The following is a 26554-nucleotide window of genomic DNA, read 5'->3' on the forward strand; positions in this document are numbered from 1 at the left end:
TAGCTTGTTTCAGGTGGGCCAAATCACTGTTTTCAAATATCTTTTTCTCTATACTGATTCCAGAAGAAACTTGGCTTGCCGTATCAGACTAAGTCCTGAGTTTTATATATCTAAATTGAAGCAAGAAGGATTCTGTTTGTGTGGTTGATGTGCAAGATATATAAGGAAATATATATACTTCCGGGAGTGGTAATATCAAAGGCAAACCAGTGGCTTATATTAACTCTCGCTTTACAGTTGCACCTGTTATATTCTTGTTCTCTGAGAGTTCAGAGATCAACTGCAAGATTTATTCTTCTCATGAGAAGTGTCTGTGTAACTGTATATATTTTTGTTGTGTGTGTGTACAAATTCCCTGCAGAAACAAAAGGTTACCTGTGAGCAGTTCCTGTTTAGGAAGAATGCAGTTCTCTGTATATTAGCACCCCCTTGTCTGAAGAATTAGTGGTTTTATGTGCTTTTTGCCACAGTTTGATTATAAACCACTGAAGAAACATGTTCACTCTATCCAAATCTAAGAAGAACTGAAGTTTGTACTGCTTAAATCACTTCTGAGTCTGAACTATTTGGATCTCTGAATTTTATGGTAATATTAACAGAGCTTCTGGTGAATCTCATTAATTTTTGGGGGGTATTGTTTAATTTTACAGAAGTAAATATAATTACTCCTTTTGTCAGAAGTTCTAATACTAATTTATAATTCATGGAGTTAATTATGTTAACGAGGAGGCAATCATTTCTTAACTCTCTACCCTGTAATTTTAAAGGATTTTGATTCCCCCCCCCCCGCCCCCCACTTTCTCTCTCTCTCTTTCTCACCTCTCCTTTTACAATTTCTTTTCCAGCTATGATGTGGGAGCATACACAATTCATCTGTGATATAATTATTTACCATGGCAACAGTTTGTGAATGGGATTGTGAAGTTGCATATAACTAAAAAGAAGCTTAAGTAGAACACTGAAAAAAATATCCTTTTCAAGACAAGTGAAGAGTCCTTTGAGGTCAGGAAAGCTTTTGTCTCCCCAATATGTTAAAATTGGAGGAGATGAAAAGAAGGATAGTTTTTTGGCTTGTTTTTCCTCCTTTGTTAAAACCTTTGCTAAAATCTGATCAGCAAATGAAAATAAGTACTTTGTATGTGTTTCTGTATGTGCAAATTGGTTTGAGGGAGTGTGTATATGAAAAATGACTGACAGTAAAGCACATTTAAACAGACTTGAAATGATAAGCTCTGAATCTGAGAGTGCCCAGCAAGAAAGTGAAGAGGGAAGACATTCTTGGCATCAAAAGAGAAAAGCTTTGGAAGATCAAATATTGAAAAACTATAGAAAAGAGAGTCATACTTGTGGTGGTTGATTTTTCTTGTTATATACCTGAGATAAACAGATAGCTCAAATTCACACTTGTATGCAAGACCCCCCAAAGTTTAGAGTCTTAGAGGACAACAGAGGAAATCTACTGAAATCTGCTAGTATAATCTTGTATTTTGCTTGAGGCTGCTGCTAACAAACTTTTCAATCATTTATTGACTATTTTAGTACTGCTGGTCCAGAATCAAAGAAATCTACTGATGTTCTTCAAAGGCACACTGAGGTGAATATGAAAACAACAGCAGTAACAACAAAACTTCTTCCAGATATGTCATGGTTTACAGTTTACCTACCTGGGAGTAAAGTTAGGTGCCATGTTTACCCTGACTCACAACCATAATGATTTCAGAATCAAAATATTTCAGAGAAATAGGTTAAAAGCCATTAATACACTTCATTGAATGCTAATCCAAGAACACTGAAAAGTATCCTGTCCAGTTGATGTCATGAAGGGGGATTTTGTAAGTTGTCTGTCCACTTCCTTTAAAAGTCAGGCTAGATATGCCTCTTTCCTTGAAAAAGATCCCACTTTCCTTAACAGATAAGCTGTGTTCCAAACAATAAAGGTCTTTTCGTTGCTGTCAGTGGAGTTATAGTCATGGCCAGTGAATAAATATGGAAAGCAGATGAATATAAAAACTTTCATGGCACATATTTCCTCTGGAAGTTATGAAAGGTGACTTGTTTGCCAAGTAAGTATGTTATCTTAAATGATATTACTCAAAAGGATCCTTGCAGAACCTCCTTGAGGTACATCACAGGAGCAGAGGACAAAGCACACTGATTCTAACTGCTCTGTCTGTTCTGAAAACATCTGGTAGCAATCCCAAACAACCTCAAACAGATGAAAAATGGATCATCCCCTGGTGATGGAGCATGTGATGCTTGTTTTCCTACAGCTTTGTATCATGTTGTTGGGATTTCTAACAAGAGATGAGCTCTGACTGAAGATTTTCCTGAACATGGGACATTAATAAAATTTGGATCTCAGCATTGATTTGCTCATGTCTCATAAGGGATGAGTTTGCATGGCTGCTTCTCCTTCAAAAGGGTAAATAATGCATTCTCACTCTTTTTATTATCTAGTTATTTTATAAAAAATTAGGAATTTAATATTTTGACATCACTATATCAGGCAGTTCAAAAATGGTTATGAAGAGGTGGATGAATAGACAGATATGCACTTATAAAAGAGTTGATCACTTAACCTAGAAAAAAAATCTTGCAGCAAATGTCTTTTTTTTTTTTTAATTTAGTTTTATTTTTTCTTTTTTTCCCCTACCAGTGGAATTCCTAATTTTCTCTTACAGTGTCACCCAAGTCTGACATACAAGTTGGGATGTTTAATCTGTATCAATGATAGATTTAGGAACCTGTGTTTCCTTCTTCATGGATTGGAATAGAAGTAATTATACAACAGAAAAAGCAGTTTTGCAGCCTCTTGTAAGAAGTAGGGTTTGACAGAATTACAGCTGCATTTAGGTTCCAAAGGTGCAGGGAGACACCTAACAGGATTTACAAAAGTACCTAACCACTTCTGGAGAACAAATAGAATTAGGAGCCTAACTGTTTTAACTACATTTCTAGATCACCTTCAAGTGCTTATTTTCATGTTTTTATATATTTTAAAAAGCCACCTTCTGTTCCCATCAGTGAGATATTCTGGGATTTCAAAAAATAATTCTGAGCATGATGGACTACATTTTTTTGTGTTTTTTTTTTTTGTTGTTTTGGTTTGGTTTGGGTTGGTTGGTTGTGGGTTTTGTTTGTTTGTTTGTTTGTTTGTTTTTGTTTTGGTTTTGGTTTTGGTTTGGGTTTTTTTTGTGTAAGTAGTGCCTTTTGCATGAAACCAGAAGGGATGTGTGTATTGTTGGACATATAATCTTACAAGCGTGTCCTGATATTCATATATACTCATAGAACAGACAGTAAAGAAACAAGAAACTAGTTACTTCTGAGAAGTTTTCATATAAAAAAAGCCCCTGGTGTGGTAGAAGAAAATTTCCTGATAATTTATTCTTTTGTGCCTCAGATTATGTTGATTTTGGTAACTGTTCTGTGAGTGGGAAAACTAGCTTCATTATAGGAGAAAGATATGCATGTTTGCATGTGTCTTCTAGATTGTGTCAAAACAGTTAGAAAGTTTACAGAGTTTTCAGCAGTTTGCTGAAAAACTATCCACGGGAAGAACCTCTAGAACAATTCCAGCTGAGGAAAAACAATACATTTCAAATGTCACTGTCAATACTAATTTAAGTGTTGAATATGAGAAAAAAGAATAAGCTTCTACTGACACAATGATGACAACCTGCCTTGGAAAGGCCAGCTCAGTGTCAGTTTCCAAAAAATTGAGAAAAAGTTTTTCCTCTGACTTGGGATCCCTTTGTAGGGACTGGCACATCAGACATACTTTTTCAGACACTTATAGAGTGTTTTGTTTGTTTGTTTGTTTGTTTGTTTGTTTTTTTCTATTACTAAATTTAACAGATTTATATTATAAAACAATGCAGATTTTAGGATGGGAAGAAAAGGGGAGGTTGGTTCTTTATTCTGAAGTTAAAAAAAGTAATAAAAAGAAAGCACATTTCTGCAAGGGCACAACAGACAGGAGATCTTGAGAATTGCTTGCATGACATATGTATTCTTTGTTCGGGTGTGAAAAGACAACTGAAATTCTGAGCTTCATCTTTGTTCATGGAACTCAGGAAGAGGAAAAGAGGGAGTTTTTGTACTTATGGTGTTCAAGAACTATTTAGACTTCCTGGGACTTCACACCCATTTGAGCTGCTTTATTTTTGTTTCTTTTGATTCTTAGAAATTTTGGGGCAGAGAGAAAAGCTGAATGACAGTCTTTCCACGTCATCTCTTCCCTTCTTCCTCATTTATTTGGAACTTCCATATACTGGGGATAAGGCTGTTATAAGCTAAGAATATTTTCTACTAAAAGTGGAGTTCTTTACATACTGCCTTCTTTAATGAGTCATTTCTGCTTCCTTTATTTCTCCTTTAATTCACTCGAGTGGTATAAAGGGATCAAATCTGCATTTACGGATGCCTCTAGGACTTCAGGCTGTTCTTTAAGATCAGCATTTCCTGCTGTTCAATGTATATTGCCTATCACTGCAAGCTTTGAAACATACACCATTAGAGTATTGCCTTTACTAGCATGTTTGGAAAGCTGTAGTCAAGAAACATCATTCATTATCTACCATTTACTTGAACAAATGTAGATTTCACCTTCATAGGTGTTAAATTCAAGATGCTAATACTGGGTCAAATACAGGCTGACAAGCAACACCAAGACTCATCTGTTTCCACCATCCTGTGAATGTGGTTTAATACCCTTAGCATCACTTAGTCCCTCTCTGTCACTAACATTTTATGATTCAGATCCTCAGGTCCCTAACTATTTGAACAAGCTTGTATTATGGTGAAAAAAATCTTATGGCAATATCCTTATATGTCCCATTAATTAATGCAAGTAACTTGGACCAAAGGTCTTCTTTTTCAAACTATACAAATGCATAGCTGCAAAGATGCATAATGTGGCATCTAAGAAGTTAATTAGACCTGTCTTCATTTTGATTAGTTTTCCTTTCCTTTATACCAAATAAATATGGTACATATATATAGAACCCATCACCAAATGGCAATAACCTAAAATTCAATAACACACGAGGTCTTAAAATAAAGTTTAAATCCATTTCTTTGCCTTGGATGTTTGCTTAAGTGAATTTGACCTTCACTTACTTCTGTCTAAAATCTTCCCGTTACTTATGTTCTTATAGAGTGTGGCATCTGTATAGCATTTTCTTCTTCCTTATATCATAGGAACAAGCAAGTTAGCAATCGATGGGTAAGGAAGAAAAAATTTTTTCAGTTGCAGTGGATTCTTGAAAAGTGTATTGACACAACATTTCTTCTTCTTCACCTTTACAGAGGATTTTCTTAACAAAAAAACAAACAACAACAACAAAAAAAGAAGCAAACAAACAAAACAAAAACAAGCCCCACAGATTTATTTGGCTCTGCCACATTAACCGTTAAAGAAGAAGGAAAAAAAAAGTTTACCATCCTTTAATCTGCAACGAGTGATGAACTATAAATCCAACTAAATCTTCTCTTCACTGGAAAAATAAAATCCAAATACAGTGGCATCCAAATAATTATCAGGAGCCTGGCTGTTCTGGCATGGTGCAATGTACAAGATTCAATTTTAACTAGAGATTACAGCCCAGCAACCTTGTATCCCTGAATGTCAAACAGCCATGTCACCTTCTCCCATCAGAGAGCATGTCAGGACTCACATAGGCAGGGTGACTTTTCGCCAGAGGTAATGTATCTTGTATTCAAAAGAGTCAGGAAAAAAGTGTCAGATGTTCTCTGGCCTATTCCTCCCCCTCCTTTTTCAAGACCAAACAGGCAGATCCACTTCCCAGAAACACAGTCCCTGTTGCAACCCTTCTCCAGGGTTCACCAAATTCACACATAGCACTGTGACAAGTGGGGTCCACTCTGCACCTTATACCAGGACATGATGAACTGAATAACCCAGGGGACATTTCATGACGCTTGAATCTCATGGATCAACTTCCTTTGTCCCTGAGTTGTAAAATGCAAAAGCAGTTCAGCGCTGACCTTGCTGTCAGAGTGGGTTTGGGCTGTTACCCAGCTGCTTTGGACTTGTAATCTTACGTGTATGTGTGTCTGTATGCTGGTGTTTGTGTGTACTGCTGTCTGTGGCTCTTTCATGCAGGAGATACCTGCCTCCTCCCAAGTAGCATATTTCTTGTGCAATGCAAGAGAGCTGCATTTGGACTGCAGATGCACCAGTGTACACACAATGCACCTCTGATGAATTAGTTACTCTGGGTTTAGACCTGTGCTGCTCAGAACCAAATGGGGACTACTGACTGAGAAAGAATCCAGGCAAGACAGACAGAGGTTGTTTCTGCATATTAAAGGTCTAGTTCCCATTAATTTCATATTTACATTATTCAGTGGTTTGAAAATTCAACTGTGAGCTTTTCTTCATACACAGAAAAAATATTTCTATGTACAAAAATACATAAGAAACAACTACAAATTAACAATCATGGACATGATCATAGCATAGCCTGTCTAGTCATTATTATCTTGAAATTTAAGGTTCTGTATAATTCAGAGCTGGTCTCTAATTACAGAAGGTAAGGTAAGGTAAGGTAAGGTAAGGTAAGGTAAGGTAAGGTAAGGTAAGGTAAGGGAAGGTAAGGTAAGGTAAGGTAAGGTAAGGGAAGGGAAGGGAAGGGAAGGGAAGGGAAAGGAAGGGAAGGGAAGGGAAGGGAAGGGAAGGGAAGGGAAGGGAAGGGAAGGGAAGGGAAGGGAAGGGAAGGGAAGGGAAGGGAAGGGAAGGGAAGGGAAGGGAAGGGAAGGGAAGGGAAGGGAAGGGAAGGGAAGGGAAGGGAAGGGAAGGGAAGGGAAGGGAAGGGAAGGGAAGGGAAGGGAAGGGAAGGGAAGGGAAGGGAAGGGAAGGGAAGGGAAGGGAAGGGAAGGGAAGGGAAGGGAAGGGAAGGGAAGGGAAGGGAAGGGAAGGGAAGGGAAGGGAAGGGAAGGGAAGGGAAGGGAAGGGAAGGGAAGGGAAGGGAAGGGAAGGGAAGGGAAGGGAAGGGAAGGGAAGGGAAGGGAAGGGAAGGGAAGGGAAGGGAAGGGAAGGGAAGGGAAGGGAAGGGAAGGGAAGGGAAGGGAAGGGAAGGGAAGGGAAGGGAAGGGAAGGGAAGGGAAGGGAAGTAAAAACTGAGGGTTTCTAAGTAAGGATTGGTGGTTTTTGTTTTCTTCATCCTTAATTTTCTCGGATGATTAGAATGGATAACTGTTTTACATCTTAAGATAATGCTCTTCCAAGGGCTAGTTTACTGTATGCAACTATTTAAAGCTTTTCAATATATTTTCTATGTGCACAGTTTTCTGCTTCAGTGTCCTCCCTTGGCTGCTTTTTCCTAGCCTCATTCTTTAATGAAAAGGACATTTTCAGTGAAAATTGGATCTCTGCTTCTTAACAGTTCATCTGCTCCTGCTGCTCATTTCCCCACCTGAAGTCACAATCCTCCACTTGTGACCTCACTGCAGGTTACTGTGGTGAGAGGATTATGATGTTGCAAATAGAAGTTTATAACTTCAGGAGGAGAATGAGCAGCCAGAACAGATGGACTCCTCTTAAATGAAGGTCCTGTCTCCATGTAAATTCTACGAACAATAAAAGGATGAGGGGGAAAAATGGCAGAAATTACACAAGCAGGATTGCTTCTAAATACATAGCACAATTATTAGTTGTCCCATTCCACATCTGGAGCAGGGTTAATAGGACAGACCCTGTAAGTCATGGGGTGGTTCAGAGAAATGATCAACATTTGCACAAATTTTAAAGTAACTTTCAGACAACTCTGATATGTCCCCCAGTACTGCTGGTGTCTGACTGCTATTTTGGGTGATACTAGATTTAAATCAGGTTGGTCTATTGAAAGGAAAATAGCACGAGTCTTTATAGCTTTAAATAAGAACCAGTTATCACAATCAGGAGCTGTAACTAGCTCACATACTTTGTGGGTCAGGCTCACTGAGGGACACCTACTGGTGAGTGACACCGGCAGTGAGGACTATTCCAGAAGAGCTGTAGGGCAAGTTTCTCATAACTGAGTAGACTTTCTGGTGAAAGAGTTTTCTAAGATATGTTGCTGTCATGACGTGGGGAGTGTTCTGTAAAGGTACACATCCTTACTCAACTTGATGCAGGTGCCTGATGCAGTGCAACTCATGTCTATTTAGTGGTGTCCTAGAAGTTGCATCAGCAACACTGAACCTGAGTTAAATTCCTTCTCTTCAGTAGCTGAAGCATCAAGGACTGATTTCAGTTATAACTCTGGAGGCTAATTTTGATCATTCTTTGTTGTGTTCCTTGTGTGAATATGCCTACAGACATACTTTTTACCCAATGTACTACCCCATTATGTATTTGAGAATGAAATAAACTTTATCTATATAACAAACCTGTAAAAACAGAACACCCTTTAGCCTCATAGGGAATGGTAATCACTAGACACAGGGGCTGTTTATTACTACAGTCCTGCAACCATCAATTCTCCCAAACTTTTTAAGGCACACAAAACCACTGTTATTTTACACACTGAAGGAGTAAAAATCTCAGCTTTCCTATGTCCTAGCATGTGAGACCTAGCAGGTTATCAGTGAAGAGGTATGAAACTATTCTGCAATCAGGGGCAGGGCATAACACAGTCATCTTTCATGCAACAATTCAATATTTCAATATAATATGTCTTTTTGTCTGGACACAGATCCACAAGCTGTTCCCTGTGATCAGTGGCTCCACAGAAGCTGCAGCTCAGAGGTGGGTTGCCTGGTTTTGTTGACACATGGGAGCATGGAGCAAGCATTGCAGATCTGTGAAGTACTGTCCCCATTGCTGTGGCATGTGAGACAGGAACTGGACACCTGAGTCTTACTTTTGACATGTCTACCTGAGCACCTCTCAGTTTTCAGATGGTTCAGTCTCACAGGAGTGAGGTGTTAGTAAGTCTTGGAGACGCAGAAATGGAGAATTACCTGCTCCACAGACACATAAAAATGATTTAGGGATCAGTCAGAGAATTGAACTCCAGTTTTAAACAATTGCTGCTTCACTGTACCTTTGCCTCTTGTCCTATTGCCTTTAGATCTGATTTTCAGTACAAAGTTGATCAAAAAAAAAAAAAAAAAAAAAAAAAAAACAAACAAACAAAAACAAACACTCATTGATAAAATGAAAACAATAGTGAAGAAAGATTCCTTGTTTACAGAAGCTCCCAATACAAAACTAATTTGAGAGAGAACTGTCATGTATGTATCATACATATGTAATAATTTTATATGTGTGTTCAATCTCATTCCTGTGAGAATGCCTTTTTTCTTTTAGGGGAAAATATTACTTTATTTCACCTGTTTGCCTGAGGTATTTAAGCAATTTATATTATCTGAACAATTTTGCAGGTCTTAAAATGGATGATGGGAAAGGTGTTGCCTTGATTTTCAGAGAAGCTGTAAACCAAATATATTGTTTATAATAGGCACTGACTGTTCAACTTCTTTAAATTTAGTCTCTAAACATCTATTTTTCCTCGTTTTGTAAGTCAGTTGCTTAGACAGGGACACACTTCTGTGAGGGAACCAGGCTAAGCGGTAAGCCACAAGAGTACATTTCTCATCTGTCTGTGTGCATACAAACAAAACATCAAGCTAAAAAAAAATATATATATATATAATATTAATATTAATAATAACAATAGCAACAATAACTATAATAATAGTAATAATAATGATAATAATAAATAATGGCCCTACTAAATGCAGCTGTGATGGGAAAAATTGAAAGTCAAAAAATTGAGACCACCACTGGGAGGGAGAATGTCAACAAGCTTTGGACAAAACTTTATGACAGACATAGCTTCCACTGCTGAAGTGATACGATGTGTCAGTATGTGTGACACTATAATTGGATACATCAAAGAGTGTGTTAGGAACATGCTTGCCACAAAAGGAAACACTGGTTGTGCATCCCTGAAAAGCAATGGCATTGACACAAAAGAGCTTGTCAGAGACAGCAAAGGGAAATGCCAGCAACAGTTTTGCAAATATAATGATTCCATCAGTACATTGGAGAGACGAGAAATAAAAATGATGAGGGTAGTGCTGGTCACATCATTTTATGTAGATAATATTTGCTATGAACTTAGCCTCTTTTATTCCTTAAATATTCTTTGCAGACTAGTTCTGATTGCTATGAAACAGTCACTATTAATTGAGCTGATGGCTGGGAAGGTCCATTAGGTCAACAAATCTGATCTCAAAAGAGTAGTGGATTATTATAACAGTATCTAGTGGCCTTATCCAAGTTCAGAGGCCTGTTGGACTCTCTCTGTAGGGACTATTTATCTATAAGTAGTTGTTGGGCCAATGAATTTATAATCAAACTGGATAAAATGTGGAAGATGAAATAGAATCATGGTGTCAGAGTAGATCAGTAACAGAGTCTAGTCAAGAAATTGGGTGTTCTGTCTTGAAAACTAGTATATAAGATCATGGAGTCTATCATCTCTTTATCTTTTCTTCATTACTTGCAGATTCCCATCAAGTGATTACTGACATAATTATTCTACTTCTTATTCAAGAGATATTTAACAGACACTTGGTTTTTGTTTGGAGTTTTTTGTTCCGGTTTGTTTTGGGTTTGGAAAATTTCTTTTATTTTTCTTCTAGATGACTGAAATAAGATTTTAGAAGGTGCGTGTGTTCTAACAGGTTCCTAGGAAAAAAGAAGTAGAACTCATTCCAAAAATATATTCCTGTTTCTTAGAATGTGGTTTTCAAGTGTAAGCATCATTTTCAAATGAAAGAAGAAAAACAATAAAATACCGATTTATTGCACTAAAGATGACTCAGAAAAAAAAAAAAAAAAAAATACAGGGCCAGAGAGGAGGAACATGTAGCATGTTCCTTTGAACACAATCTGCAGGCTGGTGTGAGGCTATCAGGAAGACTACAAGAGGGCTGAGACTGTTTAGGAAGCACCATGAGGCTCTAGTCTGAGTTGGCCCTGCCTGGATTGAAGCTCTAAGAACAACCAACCTGGCTCAGGCCTGATTCTGGAGAGGATTTTCTTCCCCAGAGCTTGGACTGCAATCACTGCTGGCTGCAGACATTTTTGAATAAAACTATTACAAAATAAGAGATGTATCTTCACATACCTGGAGCTCTGTGCATGTGACATGGAGGAGGGGAGATAACGGTGAGTAGAAGAATGTATTGCTCCACTATTGTCTTACAATGATACACTGAGGATAATGTTTAAGATTAGTAAAAAGATATTTCAGGGGTTGAATTCTTATCTAAATCACTAATAAACTGACATGAAGCCTGAATTTATTCCATCCCTTGCTCCAAGCTTTGTCACAGTAACGTTAAACAAAATGTTTGTTGAGCACCGAGCTGTTACCCATCTCAAATAGTTAGAATATACATTTCAGTATCCAAGGATCTTAGATTCCCACTTGAAGTGACAATAAGTTTTGTTTCAGAAATGACCCCTGACAAAATGGTTATCAGAATAACAGGCTTCTAGAGATGAGGTTACTTGTCATTTTTACTTCACTTTGATTCAAAATTACTTCATATAAATTTTATTTTTGTTAGTAATAAATGGGGCTTTAAATTCCACATTTAATAGCTACCTGGAAATGATACAGGAGAGAGACTGAGTCAAATGTCTACATATTCATATAATAAAAATTCACTTTAAAACAGGTCTGCTGACTTGTGCCTGGAATGGTGCAGGCATACATGCAAGAAAACCTAAAAAGCACATGTAGCAAAATAGTTTCAAATATTTGGGCTATGTAGCAATCTTTGGTAGATGCTGGAATATTTTTCAAGTACTAATGCATTTTTGTTACCTGACTGATTTGTTTTTCATGTTTTGGGTTTATTTTTTTTTCTTCTTTTTTTTTTTTTTTTTTTTTTTTTTTTTTTTTTTCAAGATTAATAACATACTGTATTACTTACCAACTCAATCTCCTGAGACTTCCCAGGGTTTCTTTTCAATACCAAATCCTACAGAGATATCAAAGCATGCAACCTATATCTTATCAAACTCAGTGATACTGGAACTGTTTTCTCAACAGGAATTAGTTTCTTCAGTGGATCAAGACAGATAGCACTTATTTCTACTTTTTGGTATTTTTTCCCAAAGCTTTAATTCCTTCCTCTTCCCTGCCCAGACAGTAGTGCTTGGCCCATAATTCTCTCCTTCTTAGGTATTCATTAGGCAAGGTCCTCTGTCTAGTAACCTACTGATGCCATGTTAGCAGAAATTTTGGCTCCTTTACATTTCCATTTCTGTTTCTTAAGGGAAAATTCCAGACAGAGGCAACACGTTCACTCCACTATAAACTGTATTATCCTTATTGAGGTAATGGAAGTTCAGTACTAAGGTTTTTTATCTGTGACCTTTAGATCTTGGGAGAGTTAGAGGATTACTCAAAAAGGGTCCCTTACATAGTTGGCAAGAAAAACAAGTTCATTGACATGAAGTTTGATTTCTTGAGAGCTATAGCTCTGCTAGAAAAAAGTTTAAAGGCCAGCAAACAGAAAAGATTGTTGAAAACTTATGTTCTGGTACCATCCACAACAACTGAAGTGAGTTTCAGATTGTCCTGGTGTTAAACTGGGCTCTGAGGTAAAGGTATGGTGTTTGAACTAAAGAGCATAATTTCACATCTGTAAAATATGGAATAAAGTCCCATTCTCATCTTCCTTCTCATCCTCTAAACCTCAGAAACATTCCAATGTTGTAATGTATCACCACAGAGGAAAAAAATCCCACCTCATCTTCTGTTAGAGATGATACTTCAGACCATTTCTGCCCAACCTGGCTTCAATTCCATTTTTTAGCACAGTAGAAAATGGAGCCAGATGGGAATGATAAAACTGTCTATACATTCACTTCTTTCAATGCTGCAAGCTGCACTGGAAAGGGTGCGTATGTCTTTGTGCTCTGAGACATAATGTAGGTAGGAAAAAACAACGCAAAACAATGTATGGCAATATAATACTGTCCAGGTACCACATGAGACTAAGTAATGCAATATGTGTGTGTGCAACTGTGTGTATGTGTGGGAGGGAGGGCATAAAGAAAGACAAATTAAATATTTTCTTCGCTGTTTCTATGATAGGAGTTTTGTTTGGAAGAAATATCATAAAATGCTGGATAAAAAAAAAAAAAAAAAAAAAAAAAAAAGAATCAACTTCAATTATGTTTTTCCCTCCTTGTTGTCTTTTTTCCCTTGATTTGAAACCCAGCTGAACTTTACCAAACATTGACACATTATTTGTGTCTTCCCAGAGCTGCCTTCCCTCCTCCCCTCTAAGGGAAGCTGCACAAACTGGATTCAAGGCACCTACATCCAGTCACCCTGACAGAGATAAGACAGGGAAGGGACTGCTTATTTACCATTTAAAAAACTAAAAGCTATGCTTACCTCTTAAGCAAAAAAAAAAAAAAAAAAAACAATTGATCACCAATAGTGGGCAAATGTTGTTTAGCCACAGTACACAAACCCTGAGAGATTTATGAGCAACTACAAACTCACCTCTTGACTTCAGTTTGAAGCTGGACTGCTTGTCTGAGTAGCAAACTCTGACCGTTAATGTTCTGTGCAAATGAATCTAGAGATTTTCTCAGCTTGTATTCATATTCTACAAAAGGTAAATATCCCCCAATTGCACCTACTTGGAGCTGAATTATCGACTTCAGCTTTGAAGTGCAAATGAGCTGAATGAAAACATATTTAGACGGCAACATAGGAGCTATTCCTACTAGCTGATTTATGGTGCATTAACTGTCTAGTAAGGAAAGCCTTCTATTGCTATGGATTTGTAATCCCCCAGTCCAATTATCCTGAAGATGAAGGCAAAATGCCATCCACTGTATGAGGCGATCAATAGTGGTCATTTCTTAAAATTCTTTACTTCCCCTTCCTTCTAGCAATCCAGGTTATAGGATCTTCCATAAATTGCTCTTTCATGGTTTATCAGCCTTGCTGTTTTTAAAAGCCAGACTTATGGACTACAGTTATGAAAATAAACTACTATAAACAACCCTTCAGTAGGATAAAACTATCACTATTTATGGTGAAAGGAAACTCCTTTAGAAACTCCTAATCACTCTAGTCTGTCTAGATAAAAGTAAAATCTGACTAAATAAATATATCAGGAAGAGAAAAGAAACAGAATATTTATATGACAAAAAAAAAAAAAAAAAAAAAAAAAGCACACCTAATAATTAAAGGCCCATACATTTTTCTGACTTTGTGTTAAATAAATAAATATATGCATGATGTCACAACATATGAAAAATTCAAGCCCAGCAATTCTCCTGTTACTGCTTGCTAATGGGTAATATTATATCTTCATTATATCATTCTTAAACTCTCAGCTGAAAGCGAAGAGGTGCTTTCTTATTTGCCAAAGCATCACATCTACTTGTTTGGTCTTCTGTCTTCAGGCATTTATTTTTCTCTATGGAAAACCATCTTCTCATTCTCAGCAGTTTTGTATCACAACATAAACTCTTTTGGATGCCTCTCAGAACTTCCAACATGAACAGACTTCAGTTTATCTAAAACATGCTGTTTATCTTAAGAAAGCACTGGATGTTGTACATTGACTTTTTTTGTTGTGTTTGTGTGCATGTATTTCTACCTATTTATACCTGATAAAGCAAGATATTGCTCTCATTTCAGAGTTAGCTAAATAAAGATACAACAATTGATGTTCATGCCATGTGTGTAAAGGCTAGAAAGGTGAATGTCTTCATCAGAGGAGGTAGTCCTCAGCATTTATAATCAACAGACATCTAGTTATTATAGTCATTGTAGTCCAGGATAAGATCTCTCTCATTCTCAAGTATATGTATAAAATATGACAAATACTTATGCTATGCCCTCCCCATATTACTAGTTTAATCCATTAAGAGTAAAGACAATGAGGAATGGTTGCCTGCAGTGGTAATGTCTAGCTTGTACCTGTCCGAAATAAGGTAAAAATTAATCCTAGCCCTAGTGTCAAAAGGGAGAGAGCAACAAGCCAAATAGTCACAGTAAGTACCAAGGCATTTTTTGGAATCAATACCATTGTCATGATTGGACAATAAGCTTTCAAGGGGTCACAGCCTCTTGAAAGCATCTATTCTATTTCTTAGAGTGAATACAGATCATAAAATGGTTGTAAACTTCATTATTTTAATTCAAGCAGGAAAGATTATTGTGATATCTGGAAACAGAAATATTGTATATAATTTGAGGCCACAATTTAAGTTGCTAGGATCTTTTCCAGTGAGGTAAATGACTTGTGTTTGGTGAAACCTAGATAAATCAGTGTCCAACACCATAGTAAATTCTGGCTGTCTTCGTTCTATATGGGATTCTTTAAAGCCATTGCAGACCATGAAGTAAGGAGGATTCCCTGAGTTACTGAATAGCTTTTTCCATCATTGGATTTTTGTCATTCTATCAATCAAGGTACATTCATAGTTCTCTACACAATATGGAAGTTTCTTAAATTTATTATTAAATTTTATTCACAAAAGTAATTTATGAACTCAGGAAGGATCTACTTTATAGATTAAAAAACTGTGGCTCAGAATATCTGTGGCTATTCGTCCGAGGTCATCCAGGAGATCTGGATGTGCCTCTGGAATCAAATTCTGCTGCCCTGAACCCCTTTTCCGACTCCTACTCATTGTGATTGGTTTCATATTTAGAGTGTTGCCTGAGAATCAAAGGGCTGTGTGAAATTTAATTTTTTATAAGTGATCCTTGAATTTTCTTGGGAAATATACCATTCTGTTTGGGCTCAGTCCAGAACCAATTATGTAGGTACAATGGAAATACGGGTATCCCATTTCCCGGAGAATATTTTATCTACACTACTCTATGAAGCTTTTGCCTAACTTCAAAGTTCAGATGTTACTTTGTAAAGGCCGAATTAATTTTCTTGATTGCTAATCCATCACCACTAAGTATGATGCATATGGCATCAAACATAGGTATTTCTGCTATCATTAATTGTGGCACATTGTCACAACTGATAAGGAAATGCAATATGAGAACAAGAAAACAGTTGCTAGGTTTGGCAGCTTACCCTTGTTTTTCTAGTCACCATGGCAGGTACCAACTGAAACCCTTAACTCAGGAGGGGGTGCCTGTGTGAATAAACGAGGAAAAGAAACTCTGGACTTGGAGAGCATCAATTATTCAGATGTGTTGTCTCACACTCAGTTTGCAGTGTTGCTGTTCAGTGAAAGATAAAGGCGGATAGGTCTGAAGGGCTTGGGCAGGGGGGTGGGCAGTGGGGAAGTTCTGTAAAATATCCAAATGTTCAGGAGCAAAGGCATAAATTTTGGCCCTGAGAATTTTGTTAAAGAAAAGAAGAGGCAGTGGTACAGAGCATGAGAGAAGGAAATTAACATGTGCTTTATAAAAAAGAAATCAAATAGGCAACTGCGGTTTAAATGGCAGATAAAGTACAGCTGAATTGATAAGTATCATATGAGAGACAGGAAAGGAAATTAACAAAACATAAGTTACAGGGTAGAAAATGTCTGGGTCCAAGCCCAACAGCAGGTAGAAATACCCAGGTCAGGATGTAGAGAATGAGCTGTTTTATTTTCTGAGAAAGAAAATCTTAACATAAATTGTTAGAGAGGGCTTTGGAAAAAAATTTGATTTTTGGCTTCGGTTTGCTTTATGGGGAGAGAATAGAATCACTAGAATAGCTGTGAATTACAGATTAAAACATTTTATTATTAAACAAAAAAAGTAAATGAAGATAGATACTTTTGAGATTGTATATATGTTCCCCAGAGTATCCCCATAATATGGCACGCTTATATAAGCAGAGAGATAAGCAGGTGAATCCTGTACTTTAAAATTAGTAGAAGCTATTATGATTATCTTTGCTGACCTCCAGTGTAATGCAGACCTAGAACAGCACAATCATTTCTTCATTAGATGAAGAACTAGCGTTTAAAATTTTCTGGACAGTGCTGCAGCCTATATTGCACTGTAGGGAAGGCCCCATTAATTCATCCAGGCATCTCAAAATGATGTTGAAATCTTCCCCAGCCCCTGGTTTAATTTAGTGGTTGGGATTAAAAAAAGGATAATTTGAAACTGCCTTAACCCTGCTTACTTATTGCTATACTGAGTTGAATGTTTCATCAGTAGCACAATGTAGATTTTTAACAATATTATATTATTATTGCCTTTACTATTAAGGGAAACTTAATCTCAAGAAACAGACTCTGGATTAAGTTACTTTCTTCTCTCTTGTGTTTACCACATTGTAGGCTTTTAAAGGATATATAGGGATATAGAACTGAGACAAGGGATTGGCCTGACTCTCTTAGTTTACCATCGATTGGGGTCCTTTCCTCTACTTAACTTTTATTTTTATTTTTTTCTTTCTAAATGTGGACGTCTTATTAAATCAAGTCCTGACTTTTCAGTAAAAAACAGAAATAGACTTCAACAAAATACTTGTTCCCATTCTACATTGAACTCTTCGTTCTGTAGTCCTGCTTTTCTCTGCTGTATATATTGAAGGGGCAAATTTCAGGTCTCTGCACTGGTGACTCCCAGAGTGTATTTCCCACTCACCTCATAGGACCTCTGTTTCTTATTTCTCTGTTGGTTAATGCTCAACTATTTTGCTATCACAAATCATTCATGCTCATCCTTCTGTAACTTTATGTATCTTCAGCTGCTTCATATATCTTCATTTAAGTTAGCTAAAAATAGCTGTTCTGGGATCAGAAAGTAAAATGGATGCTACAACAGTGTTGTAAAAATAGAACAGACATCACGATAACAATAAACAATAGCAATATTGATAAGCAATCACTATTCTTTTCACTATGTAAACTGCACTAAATATATACTAAATTATATTGTAAACATATGATACATTATTATGATGTGTTATTCCTTCTGATATATATTTTTATTTCAAGCTTTTTTTTAAAATACACATATGTTTAAATGTATATATAGGTCTCCATGCATGTGTATGTGTATATATATGTATAAACGAATATACACACCTTAACTCAGCTAGGTCTATTTGCAGAAAAAAAAAAAAAAAAAAACAAAAACAAAAACCAAAAACACAACAACAACAAAAAAAATGTGTTTAAATAGTACTAAATGTATTTGAGTCACCTTTTAAAATTCAGCCTTAATTTCTGGATCTCTCACATACATTCAGAAGCAGAGGAATATCATTAGATCCTTTGGTAAGATCAGAAATGTACACAACAACATACACATGTTCTGTCTCCTTGTGTTGCATTCTGCTCCACAGAGTTTACCACTGAAGGTAACAGTACGGTATGTGATTCAACTGGTTTGAAACAGGAATGGTTTGCAAAGTCCAGTATTAAGATCAATACTGAAAGTAACTCAGGAAATCCCAAGCAAAGTGCATTTTCTTTAGCACAGTGGTTTGCCTAAAGTTAGGGATTAGAGATGATCACAAAAAAAGGAGACAGAAAACAGTTTCTGGGCTGCCTTATGCAGCCAAATTAATGTTGCTATATGTAGCATGATGTAAGTGTACTTTCCTAGACATGTAAATGGAGAGAGCAGAGGGTCTGCAGTGTCTTTAATCTGAATAAATTGCCAAATCCGTGAAGGACTCAGCAAAGTGATAAACTCAGAACAAGACAGAGAAGCTACTTCTGGGGTGAAATCACCAACAACAAATTGAGGGCCTTGTCCTTTCTGAAATAGATGTGAGTCTTTTCATTGACTTCTGCAGGTTTGGATCTAGCTAACAGCAGGGAGGCATAATTTAGCTAACTGAACGTGCAGAAGAAATTCAGGGGGAAGGAATGCACTGAGTCTTACTGGCACATGGCCATGGGCTATGGAGGTGACCCCCCCATGGCTCTCACAAAAAAGATGGATAGGAATGATCACAGGAGGCCAAGGCCAAAATTTTTGAATGACCCTGTAAAGTAACAGTTCCACCAGCCTCATGTGTCATGTACATGCAGCAGTTAAAACAATGCAAATACACACCAAAACAGGCTTTTGTGTAAATTCAATATTATTACAGTATACAAAAAAAAGGTAATATTGAGCAAAGTACTATTTTTAATGCATACTAATTAAAGTGGGAAATTACCAAACATGAATTCACTTACCACTTCATTTACCATGTTACATTATAGATCTGATAACCTTTATATTCAATAATAAAATCCGTGACTAATTCCTAAAATAAACTCTAAAAACAAAGCAGTTCTTTGCTGTAATCTAGCATATGCCAGAGAAGCAAGTTAGTAGAAACAGTTTCCAAATTATTTTGGAACATGTTGAATCCTGTGGGCCAGATCCACAGCTGGTGTAAATTGACATGTTTCTTGTGACTTGAAATGCATTTATACCACTAGGGATTTGACTTTATGTGTTTTTCCCCTTAATTCTATGCTTTTTGTTTGACTGGGTTTTTTGGGTTCTTTGTTGGGTTTTTTGTTCATTTCTTTTTCACTTTTTTTTTCAGGTAGAACACTGCTTCAAAACAAAGATATTTAAATCTCTCAGAAAATCCATTGCATAGTTGAATCTTAAAGTATTAAAATAGAGAATTTCTGGTGTTTCTTGTATGCTACATGAATGGAAGAACAAGAGTCTGTACCACGTTCTTCCCAACTTCATGAAAGACCATGCTGAGTGAGAGTGGATGAAGAGGGATTTTATAATTTTTCTTTGTTTCCTGAGTGAATTTTTCCCTTCACTGTTGTGCAAGGATTAAACATTTTGTAAGCATTAATGCTTTCCTCTTACTCTAATTGAAAAGAAAGGAGGAATATTTTGATTCTACTCATCCTGTTGTCTCATTTCTCTCACCTCTGTTGTGCTCAGAAGTCTCTTCTTTTCCCTTTGGGGTACCCATCAAAAACTGTCCCACTTTACCAGCAACACATTTCTTGAATTGCAAATAAATTCCAAGTGAGTTTGGCATAGGGTAGAAGATACAAAGAAAATGACAAAATAAGACAAATTGTAAACAAATGTGACAAGCTGAATAGAAAATGAGAAAAACAGGTGCAAAGCTAGCATGGCCTTGCATGAATATTACTCACAGCAAAGCTGAGAGAATGTCTAATCTCCTTTCCCGCCCCCCCCCCCCTCTTTTTTCTTTCTTTTCCCCACTAGACCTCAAAGCTGTGTAGCTCACTTGTCAGCTAAGGTTGTGTCCAGTGTTTGTATGCTGTATAGATTTTACTTGTTTAAGACAAAACCAGGTTTATAGACCTCACACATACACTTGGCCACACAAAGAATTACTGGAAATAAAAGTTTTGCAGTGTTCTCCCACTATACCTTCTGAACTACCTGCAGTTTCCTTAAAGACCAAAAAGGTCTATTATCAGCACGCAGGATGCTCCTGAATGGTCCTAGAAGAAGGAGAACACAGGAAACTTAAAAATGTTGCTGAATTTTCTCCTTATTTGTTCCTTGACCGCTCTAGATCCTAACCCATCTCCTCTGGAGTTAAACGAGGGGCTGTGCTAATGTTTTCCATTTTAGGGTGAGTTTTCCCCATTATGTCTACATTTTATTAGTATAGTTACTGCCGGTGGTCACATTTACATGTGTATTTAATTCTTCTACCTTCATCACTTCATACAATATTTGATGATCTTCCACTGTAATGTATTGGTCTCATGTTATCATTACCTATAACAGTAATGCCAGTACCTGCTTTTAATTTGTACTAATAATAATTTCAGAAGTTTAGTAGAATTAAAAAAGAAGGATAGAAAATCAAAAGCTGAAGTTTTGGCTGATTGACTCATTATCTGAGAGATCTCTGCAGTCATTACTGATTTTCACATAGATGGAAGAAGGCAAAGAATGAGATTTGGACATAAACAGTTCTATAGAAATTACATAAAAATATTTTGTAGACAAATTGCTACTCAAACTTTCACATGCAGATTCTCCAAATATTTATTTTGGAAATTTGTGGCCTTTTGAACATATCCTTCTTGTATATTGTTAGAGTCCCAGGAGAGAAAGACTTTCACTCCCATTCTGTAAAGAATTCATCTGACATCAGTATTCTGCATGAAAACAAAAATAATTGACTATAAATATCCACATCTCAAAGGCCATTTTGAATAAGTGTACCTTTCCATGCTATGCTCATGCAGTGCCTTGCACAATGACCAAGGCTTGTGATGGTAGCATTGTTATTATAAAATCATATTATTTTTCCTAACAACTTTCACACATTCATGTTTTGTTACTAGTATTTCTTGTACTGAATGCTCCTAATTGCTGATATCAGCTTTTGTGTGCAGACTAATCCTAGGAGTGAATATATCTAATTTCTGGAATCCAGCAAATACTTTATAAAATCCTAAGTGAAATTCTATGTGAATTAATTTCTCTGATACCCACTTTTCTATGAGCATTCAAGACATTGAGGTTTCCTGCCAGGAATGTGTTTACCAAATATTTATTTCCAGTAGTAGTTTTAAAGATGCAAATATTTTCAGTGAGATGTTATTGATCTTTTACTGAGCCAAAAAGACTGTATTAAGACTATAAAATTTCTCTGACCAATTGCAAATAAGCCCCCTGTTAAAACACCAGGAAAACAAACAAACAAACAAACAAACAAACAAACAAACAAACAAACAAACAAACAAACAAACAAACAAAACAACCAAAAAAAACCCACAAATCACAGTATCTCCACAGACTTAATAATAAAAAAATAAGGCTGAAATTCTGTCAAATAATTTCAGATAGTAAATAAATCTGAGAAGGCTGTGATCTGATGGGAAGTAGAAGGAAGCTAATTTGTCAAATAAATGATTTCTTGTGAATTGTTCTGTTATCACTGTTCAAGGGGAATGAGCCTTGATTCTGGAAGATGCTGAAAGATTCCTGCCAGTTTCTAAACAGTCTCAAGTCCCACTGTGGGAGAAAATCCATTTCTTTCACATACAGAGTGATTTTAATGAGATGTTGCACAATGTCCAAGCCAGAGGAAAAGAAATCTGCATTATGTTCCCACCTCCACCATTGGTCTGTTGCATGACCTTGGGCAAATCACTTATCCTCTCTGGACAGCAGTTCCTTCATCTGAAAATTAGGCATGATACTATATTTTTAAAGTTCTTTCGGACCCAGAATGAAAAATTTCTAGATGTTATTATTATTATTATTATTATATTTCATTTCTGACATCTATTACTGAGTATATATTTCACAATGACAGCTATCACAATATGTATATTTCTATAATGACAACTATCACAGCACATATATTTCTAGGATGACAACTACCATATCAGAGTGTGTATATTTTTGGAATTAAAGCTATAACAGCATACATTGTTCTAAAACTATAATATTAATTGTCATATATTTTTCACAAATACAGAGTATGTTATTATATGTCATCAAATTGTACTTATTGTTTCATTTCATATATAATATATGTATATATAAAGTATATATCCCATGTTGTTTGACATGCATCAAATTGTCCTATCCTAATAAAGGACTCTTATACAAAGCAATCTCTAGTAACAATGTGCAGAAATGCATGTAATATGAACAACTTTTAATGGTTAACAATTCAGTATGGCAGTATCAATGAAATCTTTCACAGCATATATTAGACAGTTAAACATCACAATCTGCTCTTCACACTGATATCCAATAAGAAAAGGAAATGCCAAGATCAGTCAAAAGCTAAGAAGGTTTTTTTTCTTCCTTGTTTTCTTGCTAAAATCTAAATATATATTTAAAAGAGTATTAATTATGCAGTCAGAGGAAGAAATCACATCCTTGTAAAATTAAAAAAGGAATTGTTCTCTTCTAGCAATGCAGCTCATGTTAGGATTATATCCAGCTCACTACCTGATAGCAGAATGTTTGTCTATTTTTCAAATTAAAAATTACTTATAAGATTTTATGTACTTTGAATTATTTTTAAATAAATAAAAATTTTGATGTTTACCTTTTTAAAATTATTAAAATTATAAGATATGTATTTCATCATTGGTTAGTAAATTAATTCATAATTCACTTGATAACAGCAAATTTCATGTTTAAGAAAGACTAAATTGTCACACAGGAAAATGTCCTTATGTCTTGGAAATGCTCAGAGTTGGAGCTCACTTCAGAACCTTTTTTGAAGATTGAAAAAACTTCTACAGTGTCCAAAATCCAGGTGAGAAAACTTTCAAATTTAACTAGAAATATTTAGTAAAGTAGGGCTGAAATTCCAGGTTTCCTGGGTCCCTAAAATTAGATTAAAGAGGGAGGCAAAACCAAAAATGTAGTTAAATACAGAGCTTGTTCTTTTTTACTTTGAAAATCTTTAGTTGCCTAAAAGCATGAAAAATTATGTATTTTTTTTAAACCTAATTTCATTCACTGAGGTTTAAAACATTGATTCTTTGGCCTTTCAGTTCTGCAGAACAAACTAATTTAATGTCAAGGACTTTCAAAAAGGAATTTCTTCCAGCCACTCAAGCAACTAATGCCAGTATTTTTTAACCTTAATAGGTTCGAAATCTCCTTGCAAACTATGATATTAATTCCCAGGCACTTGATAGTTATTTTTCCCAATGACCTCCACTGTCAGAGATACCAATACTCCAATGCAATTTGAGCTCATATGCAAGAACGTGCAGGACGGAGGCTTGACAGTCTGTCTCCTGTAAAAATCTGCACACAGCTATGGTTACCTCTTTGCGAACCTACAAAGCAGCTTGTTACCTCTGTTAAGCAGCTTGGATCGTATCTTTGACAACAGTGTGAGACCTTGCTATCTGTTTGCACTTCTGTCTGCTGATACGCTGCTGGTTATATGGCAGCAGTACCACTTGGGGTTGTGTGTATATGGCAGCTGCATCAGTGTTGCCAATGATATGCTCCCAATGCTGCCTCTTAAATGTTGAAACCAATATAATTAACCCAATGATCGCCGTCTGCTCACAGATGCTAAAAAAACACTGGCTTAATTGTAAAGAAAAGTATTAACCTCTGTTGTATCCATAAGAAAAAAATGTTTCAACCAGGGCGCAGCCTTGTACTTATTAGTATTAGTTCCAGAACCACTGCTAAGTCAAGTATTTTGAGATGCTAGTCCATGAATAATAATGCCAGAGTGGTACAATAATTAATAGAACATGAGGATATTCCCTAAAGAGCATGAGCAGCATTGCAAGAGGTATGCATGCCTCTCCTTTGAAATTTGTCTGCTACGGCCTCTTGAACTTTGATTTTGAAAGGTGGGGAAGAGGTAAAATGAATTAGACTTCATTAGCAATGTCGAGGAAGATGGAGCCCTCTCTTCTCTGGAGAAACAGCCTTTAATTGTTAAATTCCCAGAATTCCCCAGTGCACATCAAGCTGAATTCACTCTCGTGCTCTGTCTGATCACAGATGATGGTTTTCATTAGCCATTCTTTCTCTTGACCCTGATGTCATCATTGTTATTGTTATTTATTAATTTAAAGTGCCTCATTGTCTCCTGGATTGCAGGTGTTTCACGCAAAACTGATATCCACTAAGCAAATATTAGCATAATAGCAGCAAAACAAACTTTTCAATAATGTTTTGTATCAATTTATCACTGATGGACCGACATCCCTGGAGGCTCAGGTCTGCTTAGTCTGCTAGCAATTACAACAGAAACAAGCTCCCGTCGCATACACCTCTTACCATTCTGACTCTAACCTTGACCTGGAAAGGGCATTTTCTAGGGGTGAGAGGATGTTGTAACCTATTCATTACTTTTCTTGCCTTTTTAGACAGATGGAGGAAAATCATTCAGTTAGTGATGATCTTAGCAAGCAACAGTATATTAGACAAAATGAAGAGTAATTCAGGGTAGCTGCAGAAAGCAGCACAGACACCAAAATCATGAATTTCATGCTTTCCTTCATCCACCGAGATACACAGTTTGGAGATGCTCAATCGCTTATCGTATTTAAGAGGGGCATTTTTTTTTTTTTTTTTTTTCCCTAGGCTTTTATATCACGTTAAGGGTATACGGGTGAAATAGGACTTCCTGATGGATTTGTTTTGGGGTTCTTTTGTTTGTTACTTTTTTTGTTTTGTTTTGTTTTGTTTTGTTTGTTTGTTTGTTTGATTTTTGTTGTTTTGTTTTGTTTTGTTTTTTTCCCAAAAGAACATACTGATTTTATATAGGGCCCCTGTTGAGATAATTACCACATTGGCTGGTGCATTGGTGGTGGGTGCATTCCTTAGCCCCTTTTGCTTTCTGTTTATTGTCCTTCTTTGAAGCAGCCCAGTCATGCTCCACCTGTGGGGAGAGGTGTAGGTGACTCGGATTTGAAAATTCCCTTTGGTGTGGATTAAACTGAGAGAACACTCAAAGTCCATACTTAAGTATCAACTTTAATGGAAAAAAAAAAGAGTCTGTAAACATTGGCAATTTCATAACTATATTTATCTAAGCTATGGGTTTTGTGGGAAATCAAGGCTGGCCTTGTCTTATTTAACAATTTTAACCATTAGTATCTTTAAGGTTACTTAGAAGCAGGGGGGGAAGGGGAGAAGGGAGGAACAATGGGCAGGGGGAAGAGAGAGGGGGAGAGGGAAGGAGAGAGAGAGAGGGAAAGAGGGAGAAAGATCGAGAACACCAGTCTTGGATCCAGTGTTGGACCTGCCAACTCAGGTGTTCACTGTGGAAAGTCCCCTCTAGACTCATACATGCCCCTATTCATGGCTCCAGTTCCAGGACTGATAGAACCTTCTCTTGCCCCAGTTCCAGCAGTGGTTGAGACACCAGTCAAATAAGAGAAGTGTCAACAGGCCCCTCCCCATGATTTACTGAGGTCCCACATCTAGGGGTGTTGCTGGGGTGCACAGTACAGTGACCTGAGACTCGTCCCTTACAAGCCCTCAGAAACCCTCCATGCAAAACTGGCATAAATCTAAGGCACATTAAGGCAGCTCTAATAAGGATCTATGTAAGCTCCAGGAAGAATGAAGAAATGGAAGAAAGAAGTGAGATGTCTCTTGCATTTCTTTCTTTAGTCTATGTTTTGCAAGTTGTATGACCTCAGATGTGCATACACTAATTCTCAGTGGGTAAAGCCTTCTTCCTACAGCTCTGTCAGATATCTTCTGAATAACCTTGAAGTCCTGGAGAAGCAACCACACCTTCTAAAGGTTCATGAAGTAGGAAGCAACACTGCTGCTGCCACATATTCTCAAACTCTTTTATTCACAGTCTGTTGTGGAGTCTTCACATGGAACAATGGTATCAGAAGCTTTTAAGGATTCCCTCTCAAATAGCTCACTGAAAAATTCACTTTGGATTACCTCTGGTTTTAAAAACAATGCCTGATCTCTTCCAAGGGAATGGTTTGTCTACAGTGTCACTGCAACTGTGCCTGAGACTTTGTGGTCAGGACAAGTTCACTAACTCATCTAAGATGTTGTGTAGATACCTGTGTGCTTAGTTCCTTCTGACCTCTGCCATACATCCAGTCCAATTCAAGTTTAGCTCCAGTACATTTATATAAAACATCAAATGT

Source organism: Tyto alba, unplaced genomic scaffold, assembly GCF_018691265.1.
Source record: "Tyto alba isolate M040663 unplaced genomic scaffold, T.alba_DEE_v4.0 Super-Scaffold_42, whole genome shotgun sequence".
Taxonomy (NCBI): domain Eukaryota; kingdom Metazoa; phylum Chordata; class Aves; order Strigiformes; family Tytonidae; genus Tyto; species Tyto alba.